This window comes from Homarus americanus, unplaced genomic scaffold (assembly GCF_018991925.1).
Source record: "Homarus americanus isolate GMGI-L3 unplaced genomic scaffold, GMGI_Hamer_2.0 scaffold24430, whole genome shotgun sequence".
Lineage (NCBI taxonomy): Eukaryota > Metazoa > Arthropoda > Malacostraca > Decapoda > Nephropidae > Homarus > Homarus americanus.
The window spans coordinates 352,501-366,151 of record NW_024753068.1 but is presented as its reverse complement, the minus strand read 5'-3'; positions in this window follow the sequence as shown (position 1 = coordinate 366,151).

Here is a 13,651-nt window from a genome sequence, read left to right as displayed (position 1 = left end):
GACTCTCACACCCTCTCTCACTCACTACATCCTCACTTGCCCTATGACCTCCTCCTACAGGTCCCCAGCCGTTACCAACACCTCTTCCCTCCCTGACCAGATATCCCTCCTCCTAGTGACAGGCCTGGCACTTGACATTATTAGGGACCTGCTACACTTTGCCATAAACAGATAAATTGTACCGGGAATTTTCCCCCCACACACTCATCATTCTGTCACTTTATGTAACTTGCTGACAAAACCCATGACCCTTCAGGCTTTTACGCCCTTAATGCATGAGTCATAAAGGGAAGCATGAACTTAGCATGCTTCCCAGATGGGCGCTGTAAACGCTTCTGCGCTTCACCTTGCACGGGGTGTAAGGGGGTGCCCAATAAACTAGCCCCCTCGGGGGCAATCTAAAAAAAAAATCTAAGTGAGATCATAGCTTGTGTACCGAGGCTTCGTGTTCAAGTTTACGAGTCAGTTTCGAAGCACCATTAAAGTGACTCATTTAACGCCTGATCGACTTTTTGGGAATTGATATTTAAATTCGTTCTATAACTTTGGTTTCGAAACATCTTCATATTGTTTCACTTCGTATCGATTTGGTAACGTAAATTTGGCCTTATACCGAATTAAAAATACATTTGTGACTTTAGTTTGACAGAAAGACAGACAGACTGATATAGACAGTGTGATAATAAAGAGAGGTGCGTGTGAGAGAAAGGCGGAAAGGGGTGTGGGTGGGCGTGTGGGCGTGTGGGAAAGTTGCAATACGCAGGTGCTAATTCAGGGGTACTGCGCCCAATCAGCTGCCAGGTACACCATGAAGCACAGGAAGGAAGAGTTGAGTTCCGCACTTATTGATGTCTCTCTCTCTCTCTCTTCCTGCTGTAGAAGCTGTTGATGGTTTTGCTGTTATTGCTGTGTCTTTTCCTGTTGTTACTTCCCTTCTTCTCACCTGATACATACATACATACATACATACATACATACATACATACAAAAATAACTTCCTTTCCTCAGTGATTCTGAGCAGTGACATACAGAAGCTACCGTCACACGTCACAATTCTCCGTCACACGTCACTGTCAAGTTATTGTGATTATGGGAAAGTCTAGTTTTGTTCAGAAGTGTGTCACAAGTAATACATACATACATACATACAAGCAGGGGAAGAAACTACACAAACATACACAAGGGGTGGAGCTATACACACACACACACACACACACACACACACACACGGGGGGTGCAGCATGACTAGGCGCCTGGAGGTGGTGGTGGTGGTAGTTGTAGTAGTAGTGGTGGTGGTAGCTAAGGTACACCGTGACCAAATGGGATTCGACGCCTTGTTCTCAGGGTTGACGAGAGAGAGATCAAGTAGTTCAGCCGTGCAACACTACTGACTCATCTGACACTGTTTGTTGGAGATGCTGAGGAAAGTGTGTGTGTGTGTGTGTGTGTGTGTGTGTGTGTGTGTGTGTGTGTGTGGTTACCTTTCACCCTCACCCCCCTTACCCCTTCCCTCCCCCTTATCACATCACTCACTCAATCCCTCTCTCTTTCATCCTCCCCTCTTTCTCCAACCTCCCTCCTACCCACACTTATTTCCTTTCTCCATCTCTATCTCTCTCCTCCCTCATTCACCCTTCTTCTCTCACCTCTCACTCCATTTTTCTCCCCTTTTGTTCCTCTACTCTCACTACTCTCTCTCAAAGGGCCTCAGTCCATATTTGGTGCAGTCCTAACGAGCGGTAATTCCCAGGTGTTCTAATGCTAATAACTGGTGAGGTGAGGTGAGGTGAGGGTGGGTTAGGTTAGGTTAGGTTAGGTTAGGTTAGGTGAGGTGAGGGTGGGTTAGGTTAGGTCCTTTAGGTCTATAACCCCTCTACTCCTCCTGTCTCAACCCCCCACACTCACTCCTACCCCCTCCTTCCTCTCAACCCCTCCAGCCCCTCATCTTCCACCCTAAAAAACCCACCCCCCTCCCTCCTCCCCACCCCCCTCCCTCCTCCTCCCCACCCCTCCTCCCTCCTCCCCACCCCCCCCTCCTCCCCCCCCCCTCCCTCCTCCTCCCCACCCCCCTTCCTCCTCCCCCACCCCCCCTTCCCTCCTCCTCCTCCTCATTGTCTGACAGAAGGGCAGTCACTCTGGGGAGACTTGGTCCATCCCAAAGAAATTTTTACAATGAAGAAGACAATGAACAAGAGAAAGATTGTGTATAATGATTAAGCAATGACTTACAACCTACGAAAGAAGAAGAAGGAGAAGAGAAGGAGGAGGAGAGGAGGGCGGGTGAAGGAGGGGAGAGGAGGAGGAGGGGGGTAGGGAAGGAGGAGGGTAAAGGAGGAGGAAGAGGTAGGAGACAGGAGGGGAGGAGGAAGAAGGGGGGGTAAAGGAGGAGGGGTGGGGTAAGAAGGAGTAAAAAGAGAAGGAGGAGGAACGAGGAAGGCGAAAAAGAGAAGGAAAGAAGGAGGAGGAGGAGGAGAAAAGAATGACTGTGGGGGTCACCTTCAAGCACCTGTGGATAACTTGCTTACCTGTATTGGTTCTTACGAGATAATCCCTATTGAGTTTTTGGAACACCTGAAGATTAGGCCTCAATCCTTAACTTATTTCACCTTATGATTAAACACACCTAATCCTACCTGGTTTGGTTGGCCGAGTTAGGTTACGTGAATTAAAGAAAGTATAATAGGTCTATGTTAAGTTGAACCAGGTAGGTTAGGTTAGGTTCATCTCGCCTCCTCCTCCTCTTTTTGTCCTCCCCCTCCTTGTCCTCACTTTCTCCTCCTCCTCCTCCTTATATCCCTCCACATTCCTCCATCTCCTTCACCACCACCTTCCACTTTTTCTTTTACACAACCTGAACGAACAAGAGAATCTCTCCACTTACCTTCATAATCAACGTCCTGGTGTGAGAGAGAGAGATCTTCTCCTGTCTCTCAAAAGCTTCCTGTCTCCCACACACACACACACACACACACACACACACACACACACACACACACACACACACACACACACACTCGACTCACCTGTCAAAGAGATAATAATAATGTTAGAAATTCACAGAAAAATTACACACCTTGGAGAGTTATCAGTGTTGGCAGCGCCCGTGAAGGTGACAGAAGGGTGGGGAGGGGGGAGAGAGAGAGAGGAAGGGAGAGAGAGAGAGAGGAAGGGAGAGGAGAAGGCAGGTGAGTATCTCCAACCCCACGAACAATACCTTAATGTTACAACACAGAAGCTGGTCAGGAAAGACAATTTGGGTCTCGGAACTCAATACAAATTTCCCCTTGGAAAAAACAATCAACAACTTGACACTTCATAATAAAAACAAGTTATACTCACACACCCTCAAACACAAGCAAGAGACATTAGTGTATATAACAGAATAAGAATAACAGCCAGTGCCATGAATAAATACAGACAGAAAGGTTTATTCACCCCCCCCCCCAAGCTGTTCTTCAATAGACGTTCTCTCTGATGTCTCCCTGCCAGCGAGAGACGGTACTGTAAACATTGCGGCGGCGTTCGTACAAGCGCCAACAACAAATCCGGACAGAACAACGTGGTCATCATCCTGCCGGAGATTACAATGGGATGATGGTCTTTGTGTGTGTGTGTGTGTGTGTGTGTGTGTGTGTGTGTGTGTTCAGTGCCCCTTGTACAGCGTTGGGTTTATTATTATTATTATTATTATTATTATTATTATTATTATTATTATTATTATCATCATCATTCTGCTTCCAATCTCAACAGGAAGGGACCATACAAATCACCCTGTCTGTCCGTCCGTGTGATTATCTCTCTGTTCATTCGAAATTAATCCATTACTCAAACTCCTGAGATATTTCCACCAAATTTGGAAGAAAAACAGTTTGAACAACACGATAATAACTGACATCAACTGTATTGGAACACGATAAAAAGTGCGGTCTGGCGGCTATTTTTTTTTTCAATCGACCTTCCGTTACAGCTTATTACACACACACACACACACACACACACACACACACACACACACACCACGAGGGAGTTTTAAGGTTACTTTGTAATAAGTACAGGGAATATTATGACAATGATGTGTAGGAAATAATTTTTAGATGCGAATAAGATTGGTAGTACATATATTATTATTATTATTATTATTATTATCATTATTATTATTATTATTATTATTATTATTATTATTATCATTATTATTAGTTATTATTATTATTATTATTATTATTATTATTATTATTATTATCATTATTATTAGTTATTATTATTATTATTATTATTATTATTATTATCATTATTATTATTATTATTATTATTATTATTATTATTATTATTATTATTATTATTATTATTATTATTATTATTATTATTATCATTATTATTACTTTACTTTTACTTTTGTGTCTGTGTGTTTTGTTATTGCTGTAATTATTGCGCCATGTATGATTGTGTTGCCAGGTCGTAATTACTGTTTATCTCTTATGAGAACCTAACCTAACCTACCCACCATAACACTCACTCACTCACAGCAATATCTGAGGCATCTTAAAACTCCCAGCACCAATGATCACTTCACGAGGTCATTACGGAGAAAATTGAAACAAGTCGTTAACCCTGACTAGTGGAGGAGGCGGAGCTGTAGGCAAGATGACCAGTCTTAAAATAATACCACGAACGAGAACCGCAAAACCATGAAATTTTTATGGAAATATTCTATGCCTGACCTGACCTAAGCTGACCTAACCTAACCGCAAAGCCATTAAATTTTTATGGAAATATTCTATACCTGATCTGACCTGAGCTGACCTAACCTAACCGCAAAACCATTAAATTTTTATGGGAATATTCTATACCTGACCTGACCTAACTTGATATGACACGATATAAACTAAACCAAACAAACAAATTGGACTTAAGCTAGACTAACCTATCGTAATCTAACCTAACCTGACCAATCCTGACCTAAGGGATAGTTCAGAATGGATTGGGTGATCTTGTAGTTTTAGGTGTGACAAACACACAAAAACAACAAACACACACACACACACACACACACACACACACACACACACACACACACACACACACACACACACACACACACACACACACACACACACACACACACACACACACACACACACACACACACACACACACACACACACACACACACACACACACACACACACACACACACACACACACACACACACACACACACACAAGAACTCATCAGGTGGACTTAAGACGAGTCATTATCTCATTCACATTAATTATTTAAATTCCCAGGAGGTCAGTGGTCCCAGGGAACATGCAACATGACATGCAAGGTGACATTCAACATGGTGTGCAACATTATGCAACATGACACACAGGGAAGCCAACATGGCGTGCAACATTAATGCAACATGACACACAGTGAAAGCCAACATGGCGTGCAACATTAATGCAATATATTATTCAACATTAAGTGTAATAAGACGTGCAAAATGCAATACGACAAATACATGAGATGCAACATAACATATACAAGACGTGCAACATACAACATAAATAATGGACAACATAATACACATCATACAACAAAACAATCAACGATACACACACATATATTTTTTTTTACAGAAGTTATGTATTTTTCCTATATCTGTATTCTCAAAACTTATACTGTACCTGTATTTGTACCTTTACTGATATATCTGAATTAACTAAGGATTAACACACGATATGCATACTAAATATTTTCCATTAACGGTGTTGGCAGTGTGTGTGTGTGTGTGTGTGTGTGTGTGTGTGTGTGTGTGTGTTGTTGTGTGTAGGGCCTTTCATGGTAATGTTGCCTTCAGTATCGTAGAGCTTCGTGTGTCCATAACCTTCAACAGTGCACAGACGAGTACTAAGTCTACATGATCATAACCAAGTCTAAACAATGACACATTCTAAACAAAACCGCCATGTTTATTTTTAGATTAGGTTAGGATTGGGTCTTGATTCGCAAAGATTCGTACGATAATTAAATTCTTTTACCTGGCAATGGGAGGATGTGGTTAGGTTAGGTTCTCCAGGTGTTGTTGATTAGAAAATGAATCCAGGTGACATATTCTTATATACACACAAGGCCATCCACACCCACATTGTGTGTTTTACTGCTACCCGCATTAAAGGACTCACACCCACATCAATATCCACACCACCAATATCCACACCGGCCTAAACCACCCACATCTTCATCCGCCCACGCCCACACTGTGAACCTATCCACCACACGTACCCTCAGCACCAACACCCACAAAATTTTCATAAAATTCCTCTTCGTGCCTTGTCCACTACACGACCGGATATTACCTTCCTCTTATCTCCGGACGCTATAGTGGACAAACCTACCCTTCATCCAATCTCCCTAATAAAATTCTATATCATGTCGTTCATATTTTACTTTATTATTTATTACGTTTTTAATAATGGAGAATAACGGTGGTGACCAGACTAAAAAAAAATCTGAATAATGTTTCTTGATCAATATTTTATTATAAATCGACTTGGTGGAGAAAGAAAAAGTATGCAGTTTTTGAATATCTGAGTGTGTGTGTGTGTGTGTGTGTGTGTGTGTGTGTGTGTGTGTGTGTGTGTGTGTGTGTGTGTGTGTGTGTGCGTGTGTGTGTGTGTGTGTGTGTGTGTGTGTGTGTGTGTGTGTGTGTGTGTGTGTGTGTGTGTGTGCGTGCGTGCGTGCGTGCGTGTGTGTGTGTGTGTGTGTGTGTGTGTGTGTGTGTGTGTGTGTTCTTAAACTATAAAGTTTCTTCAACCGGCGACAGACAGATCGTACTCAAGTTTATGTCTGAGTGAGAGTTTGGTCTTGTGGAGTCTCAGCTTCTTCTCTCAGTCTTTTCTCCCAGCCTCTTCTCTCAGCCTCTTCTCCCAGCCTCTTCTCCCAGCCTCTTCTCTCAGCCTCTACGACTCCTCCTCATCCTCCAGAGTTCATGGCTTCAGGCAAAAGTTCGTAAGAGTTTCTCAAGAGCTTCTCAAGAGCTTCTTCACATCCATCCTAAGAGACTCACGATATGAAGCCAAGTTTGTTAAGAGCTTATCAAGAGCTTCTCCCCCCACCGGGACACATAGGAGACTTTCTCGGTACAATCCTTCTTGGTCATCTTGTCTTCCTCTGTTACCTGGGGCGTCAGGCACCGTCCCAGGTAATGTGTGGGATGTGTGATTGGGATCTTGGGATGTGATTGGGATCTTGGGATGTGTGATTGGGATCTTGGGATGTGTGATTGGGATATGATGATGATGTTGCCGTCTTTGGTTCATTGTTTTGTTGACTTTAAGTGGGGTTCTTTAAATACGATCCACCTCTCGTACTTAAATTCTACTTCAAACACATTCCTTCACGGTGGTATAATATTAAACTAGAGGGAATGTGTTTTGTTTTGTGTTTGTTTTGCTACAATAGACATCACGTGACAGAAAAGTTTTAAAACATGAAAAAACACACACACAGACCCACATATCTACCCCCACACACACACACAAATTAAGCACTTACACTTTGAAACGACAAAGAATAAAACAAGAACAGATAAAACAAATAAACAAAGAGAGAGAGTACGTGTCATATACAATAATAATAAAACTGCGTCACTGAGAGCAATCAAGAGCGCCTGGCGTTCCCATCCACTCCACCTCAGGGAAGGTTTGCTCGCCTCTTGCCTGCAGTGCTCTCTCTCTCTCTCTCTAAGCAACCTGTAGTATAGTTATAGGGTCTCTGGTGACGCCTAGCATAGGTATGGTCCGCTAGACAGGTGTTGAGTCACCTGTGATAAACTGATCTAACTGGGTGACGTGTGGTCTTGTTACCCCTTCCTCCTCCTCCTCCTACGACCCTTTGATCCTCCCTCCTCCTCCCCTACGACCCTTTGACCACCCCCTCCCTCCTCTCCCCTACGACCCTTTGACCCCCCTCCTCCTCTCCCCTACGACCTTTGACCACCCCTCCTCCTCTCCCCTACGACCCTTCGACCCTCCCTCCTCCTCCCCTACGACCCTTTGACCACTCCTCTCCCCTACGACCCTTTGACCCTCCCTCCTCCTCCCCTACGACCCTTTGACCACCCCCTCCTCCTCCCCTACGACCCTTTGACCACCTCCTCCTCCCCTACGACCTTTTGCTTCCTCCCAACAATCCTCATCCTACCCTCTTCTTCCCAACGACTCTCTGAACACCCCCTCCTCTCCACACGCCCTTAACCCACCCCTCCTCAACCCCCGACAAACCTACATCAAGTCCCTCCTCCTACACCCTCTGACCCTCCCCGCCCTCCTCAACCCCCACACCTACATCAGCCGCCGCCCCTCCTACACCCACGACCCTCCCCGCCCCTCCTCAACCCCCCCAAACCTACATCAGCCGCCCACCCCTCCTACACCCCACGACTCTCATCACGCCCTCAGGCTTTAACCACCACCACTACTACGCCCATCTTTCCCAACCCCTCAGAAGGTAACCAGTGCTGTATGTGTTCACCGCCACCATGCAAAATATAATACACTCCTTGGACCTGTAATACACTCCTTGGACCTTCACACTCTGGACCTGTACACTTTGGACCTGTATCACTCTTGACCCGTAATACACCTTTGGACCTGTAACCCCTTGACCTGTATACACTCCTTGGACCTGTAATACCTCCTTGGACCTGTACCTCCTTGGACCTGTACACTCCTTGACCTGTAATACCCTTGGACCCGTACACTCCTTGACCCGTAATACACCCTTGGACCTGTAATACACTCCTTGGACCATACACTCTTGGACCTGTATACTTTGGACCTGTAAACCTCCTTGGACCTATACCTCCTTGGACCTGTAATACACTCTTTGGACCTGCACACACCCTTGGACCTGTAATACACTCCTTGGCCTGTAATACACTCTTTGGACCTGTATTACACTCCTTGGACCTGTAATCACTCCTTGGACCTGTATACACTCCTTGGCCCTGTAATACACTCTTGGACCTGTAATACCTCTTGACCTGTATTCCTTGGACCTGTAATACCTTGGACCTGTAATACACCTTGGACCTGTAATACACTCCTTGACCTGTAATACACCTGTCCTGTAATACACTCCTTGGACCTGTTATTGGCTGTTTATCATCTGAAGATTACCCCCCCTCTCCTACCTCGTTTGTCACCTGAATATTCGCCCTTATCCCTCTCATCCTCCCTCCTCTTCCCCCACCCTATTTTCCCTCCTCTTCCCCCCCCCACCTATTTTCCCCTCCTCCTCCTTCTCTTCCTCTCATCCTATCACCCTATTATCCTCCTCCTATCATCCTATTCTCCTCCTCCTCCTCCCATCATCCTTCTCCTCCTCCTCCTCCCATCATCCTATTCTCCTCCTCCTCCCTCCCTCCTATCATCCTATTCTCCCCCTCCTCCTCCCTCCTATCATCCTATTCTCCCCTTCTCCTCCCTCCTCCTATCATCCTATTCTCCCCCTCCTCCTCCTCCTATCATCCCTATTCTCCCCTTCTCCCTCCTCCTATCATCCTATTCTCCCCTCCTCCTCCTCCTCCTATCATCCTTTCCCCCTCCTCCTCCCTCCTCCTATCATCTATTCTCCCCTCCTCCTCCCTCCTATCATCCTATTCCCCCTTCTCCTCCCTCCTCCTATCATCCTATTCCCTCCTCCTCCCTCCTCCTATCATCCTATTCCCCTCCTCCTCCCCTCCTCCTATCATCCCTTTCTCCCCTTCTCCTCCCTCCTCCTATCATCCTATTCTCCCCTCCTCCTATCATCCTATTCTCCCTCCTCCTATCATCTTATTCTCCCTCCTCCTCTCTCCTCCTTCATCTTTTCTCCCCTCCTCCTCTCTCCATCATCCTATTCTCCCTCCTCCTCTCATCTTCCTCCCGTGACCAGGTGTTTTTTTTTTATTGCTAAATTATAATACAACTGAACAGAGTCGTTAGCCAGTGAGAATATTTACCTGAAGGAAAGATTAACACGAGTCTTTGTTAGGAATTAATGTAAAATGGTGTAATATTCCTCATTTTTAATATTTCTCTAATATTTTATAAAGATAATTAAAAATAATAATAATAAACAGGGGTGTCTAATCTTCACGTGGTCAATTTTATAACTGAAATTGTATAAAAAAATCTGAAAAGTTCTGATTTTCTAAAATTGAAAAATCATTGCAATAGAAATGTGATAAAATACCCAAACAAAACGAATGCCAGACGAAGAATATTCATAAAATTAATACAAATCGACCAACTCTCGTGTTTATGGATATATTCGTGATATTATCCTAAGTTTAATAATCTTCTGGGACATTCTAGTAAGTTTAATCATTTTCTGTCTCTCTTTGGGAAGGTTATGGTGACGAGGACGTGAAGCAACCTGAAATAACGTGATGTAAAACTGTGGAAGATTTGTTATTACCTCTCCTACCTCCACCCACTCACCTCCCTCCTTCCCTCCCTCCTTATCTCTATCATCCCTCTTCTTACTACCCCTTTCCTCCCCTCAGTCCACCCACTTACCTCCCCTTCCCCCCCTCCTCCTCCAACACAGAAGAGGAACTACCAAGATTGCCTCCTCCTCTCTCCCTCCCATTTCACCCTCGCTCATCCCTCAATCCACCCTTTCTCCCTCCCTACCCTAACCCCCCACCCCCTCCCCCATTTCTTCAGAGATGACCCACGTCTTTGCAGTTTTCGTACACGCTGGTCATAAAAACCCGTCTTGGAGGTGTACGAAACCACCTGGTCATTACCTTTGTGTTTACAGGGTAAATCTTGCACGGGAAGGGTCAGACCTTATACCCGAACCTGACCATCCACCTGACCGTCTGCCCCTCACTACCTGCCCTCCATCAACCCTCAATCCATCTCGTCTTCCACCCCTCCACTACCCTCCACCTGTACGTCTGAGCCCTCCACTAAGGTGAACACTCAACTCGACACAGACGTATAGATGTAGAGGTAAATATCAACGACGCCATAAACCTAGGGCCAAGCCAACCTCTCTCTCTCTCTCTCTCTCTCTCTCTCTCTCTCTCTCTCTCTCTCTCTCTCTCTCTCTCTCTCTCTCTCTCTCTCTCTCTCTCTCTCTCTCTCCTTCTCTCTCTCTCTCAATATATAAAATCCTTGACTCAAAATCTTGCACCCCCCTCTCCCCACACACCCTCAGGTAGGGGCCCACAGGTAGGAGCCCCCCCCACTCAGGTGAGGGGCCCCCACACAGGTGAGACCCCCCCACTCAGGTGGACCCCCCCACTCGGGTGGGGAACCCCCCACACAGGTGGGGGCCCCCCCACTCAGGTGGAGACCCCCCACACAGGTGGGGAGACCCCCACTCAGGTAGGGACCCCCCACTCAGGTAGGGACCCCCCACTCAGGTGAGAGACCCCCCACACAGGTGGGGCCCCCCCCACTCAGGTGGGGACCCCCCACACAGGTGGGGAGACCCCCCCACTCAGGTAGGGACCCCCACTCAGGTGGGCCCTCAGGTAGGGAGACCCCCACACAGGTGGGGGCCCCCCACTCAGTGGGACCCCCCCACACAGGTGGAGACCCCCCCCTCAGGTGGGGACCCCCCACACAGGTAGGAGACCCCCCACTCAGGTAGGGAGACCCCCCCCCACTCAGGTAGGGGCCCCCCCTCGGTGGGGGACCCCCCCACTCAGGTGGGGAGACCCCCCCACTCAGTGGGGACCCCCCCCACACACAGGTGGGGGCCCCCCACTCAGGTAGGGAGACCCCCCCCTCAGGTAGGGAGACCCCCCCACACACAGGTAGGGGAGACCCCCCCACACACAGGTAGAGACCCCCCCACACAGGTGGGAGACCCCCACTCAGGTGGGGAGACCCCCACTCAGGTGGGGGCCCCCCACACAGGAGGGTGTCCCCCCCACTCAGGTAGGGAGACCCCCCACTCAGGTGAGGGAGACCCCCCCCTCAGGTGGGGAGACCCCCCCACTCAGGTAGGGAGACCCCCCATGGGAGCCCCCACACAGGTAGGAGACCCCCCCCACAGGTGGGGAGACCCCCCCACAGGTGGGGAGACCCCCCCACACAGGTAGGGAGACCCCCCACAGGTGGGGCCCCCCCCACACAGTAGGGGACCCATAACACTAGTAGGTCTTCAAATTGTCATTAAATAAATCTCACTAATGACATCTCACCTGAGGGATATGGGTGTAGCAGGTGGTTTAAGGGGCTGTGAGGGGGTATGGGTATGGCAGGTGGTTTAAGGGCTGTTACGTCATATAGAGGCTGGATACCTTGAAGCCTGACACTATCTTAGGGTCTGGCTTACTTGAAGGGGCTGACACTATCTTAAGGGTCTGGATTCCCCCCCTCCCCCCTCCCCCAAGCCCCACTAACTCTCATTTAAGGTCTGAACTTCCCTGGACCTGACACACCTCGGACAGCCCTGTAGTGGATGATACGGTTGACAGGTGTGTAATATGTGTTCATTGGGTTCACAAGGGTTCATTATTGTTCACTCAAGTTCATTATTGCTCATTAGGGGTTCAGATAAGTGTGACGAAGCCGGTGAGGTGTGAGGTATAAGTGTGACGCGACAGGTATAAGTGTGACGCAGCAGGTATAAGTGTGACGCGACAGGTATAAGTGTGAGGTATAAGTTGTGACGCGGCAGGTATAAGTGTGACGCAGCAGGTATAAGTGTGACGCGACAGGTATGTGACGCGACAAGTATAAGTGTGACGCAGCAGGTATAAGTGTGACGTCGACAGGTATAAATGTGACGCGACAGGGTATAAATGTGACGCGACAGGTATAGAGTGTGACGCAGCAGGTATAAATGTGACGCGACAGGTATGTGACGCGACAAGTATAAGTGTGATGCAGCGGGTATAATGTGACGCGACAGGCATAAGTGTGACGCAGCAGGTATAAATGTGACGCGACGGGTATAAATGTGACGCAGCAGGTATAAATGTGACGCGATAGGTATAAGTATGACGCAGCAGGTAAATGTGACGCGACAGGTTAAGAAGATCCTCGGTGTGACGTGGTGGTGGCGGTTTCTTGAGGACAAACATTAGGTGTCATCCGGCGGGTGAGATGGATAACAGATGGATGATCATTATTGCTGGATGATTTTGTGTGTGCGGGGTGATATTTTTTGGGGGTTGGGAGATCACCTGAAGATTACCTCTACCCACATGTGTTTGCACCCACCTTCCTGTTACTGCCTGTTGCCACCCACCTTCCTGTTATTGCCTGTTGCCACCCACCTTCCTGTTATTGCCTGTTGCCACCCACCTTCCTGTTATTGCCTGTTGCCACCCACCTTCCTGTTATTGCCTGTTGTCACCCACCTTCCTGTTATTGCCTGTTGCCACCCACCTTCCTGTTATTGTGTTGCCACCCACCTTCCTGTATTACCTGTTTGCCACCCACCTTCCTGTTATTACCTGTTGCCACCCACCTTCCTGTTATTGCCTGTTGCCACCCACCTTCCTGTTATGCCTGTTGTCACCCACCTTCCTGTTATTGCCTGTTGCCACCCACCTTCCTGTTATTGCCTGTTGCCACCCACCTTCCTGTTATTGTCTGTTGCCCCCACCTTCCTGTTATTGCCTGTTGCCACCCACCTTCCTGTTATTGCCTGTTG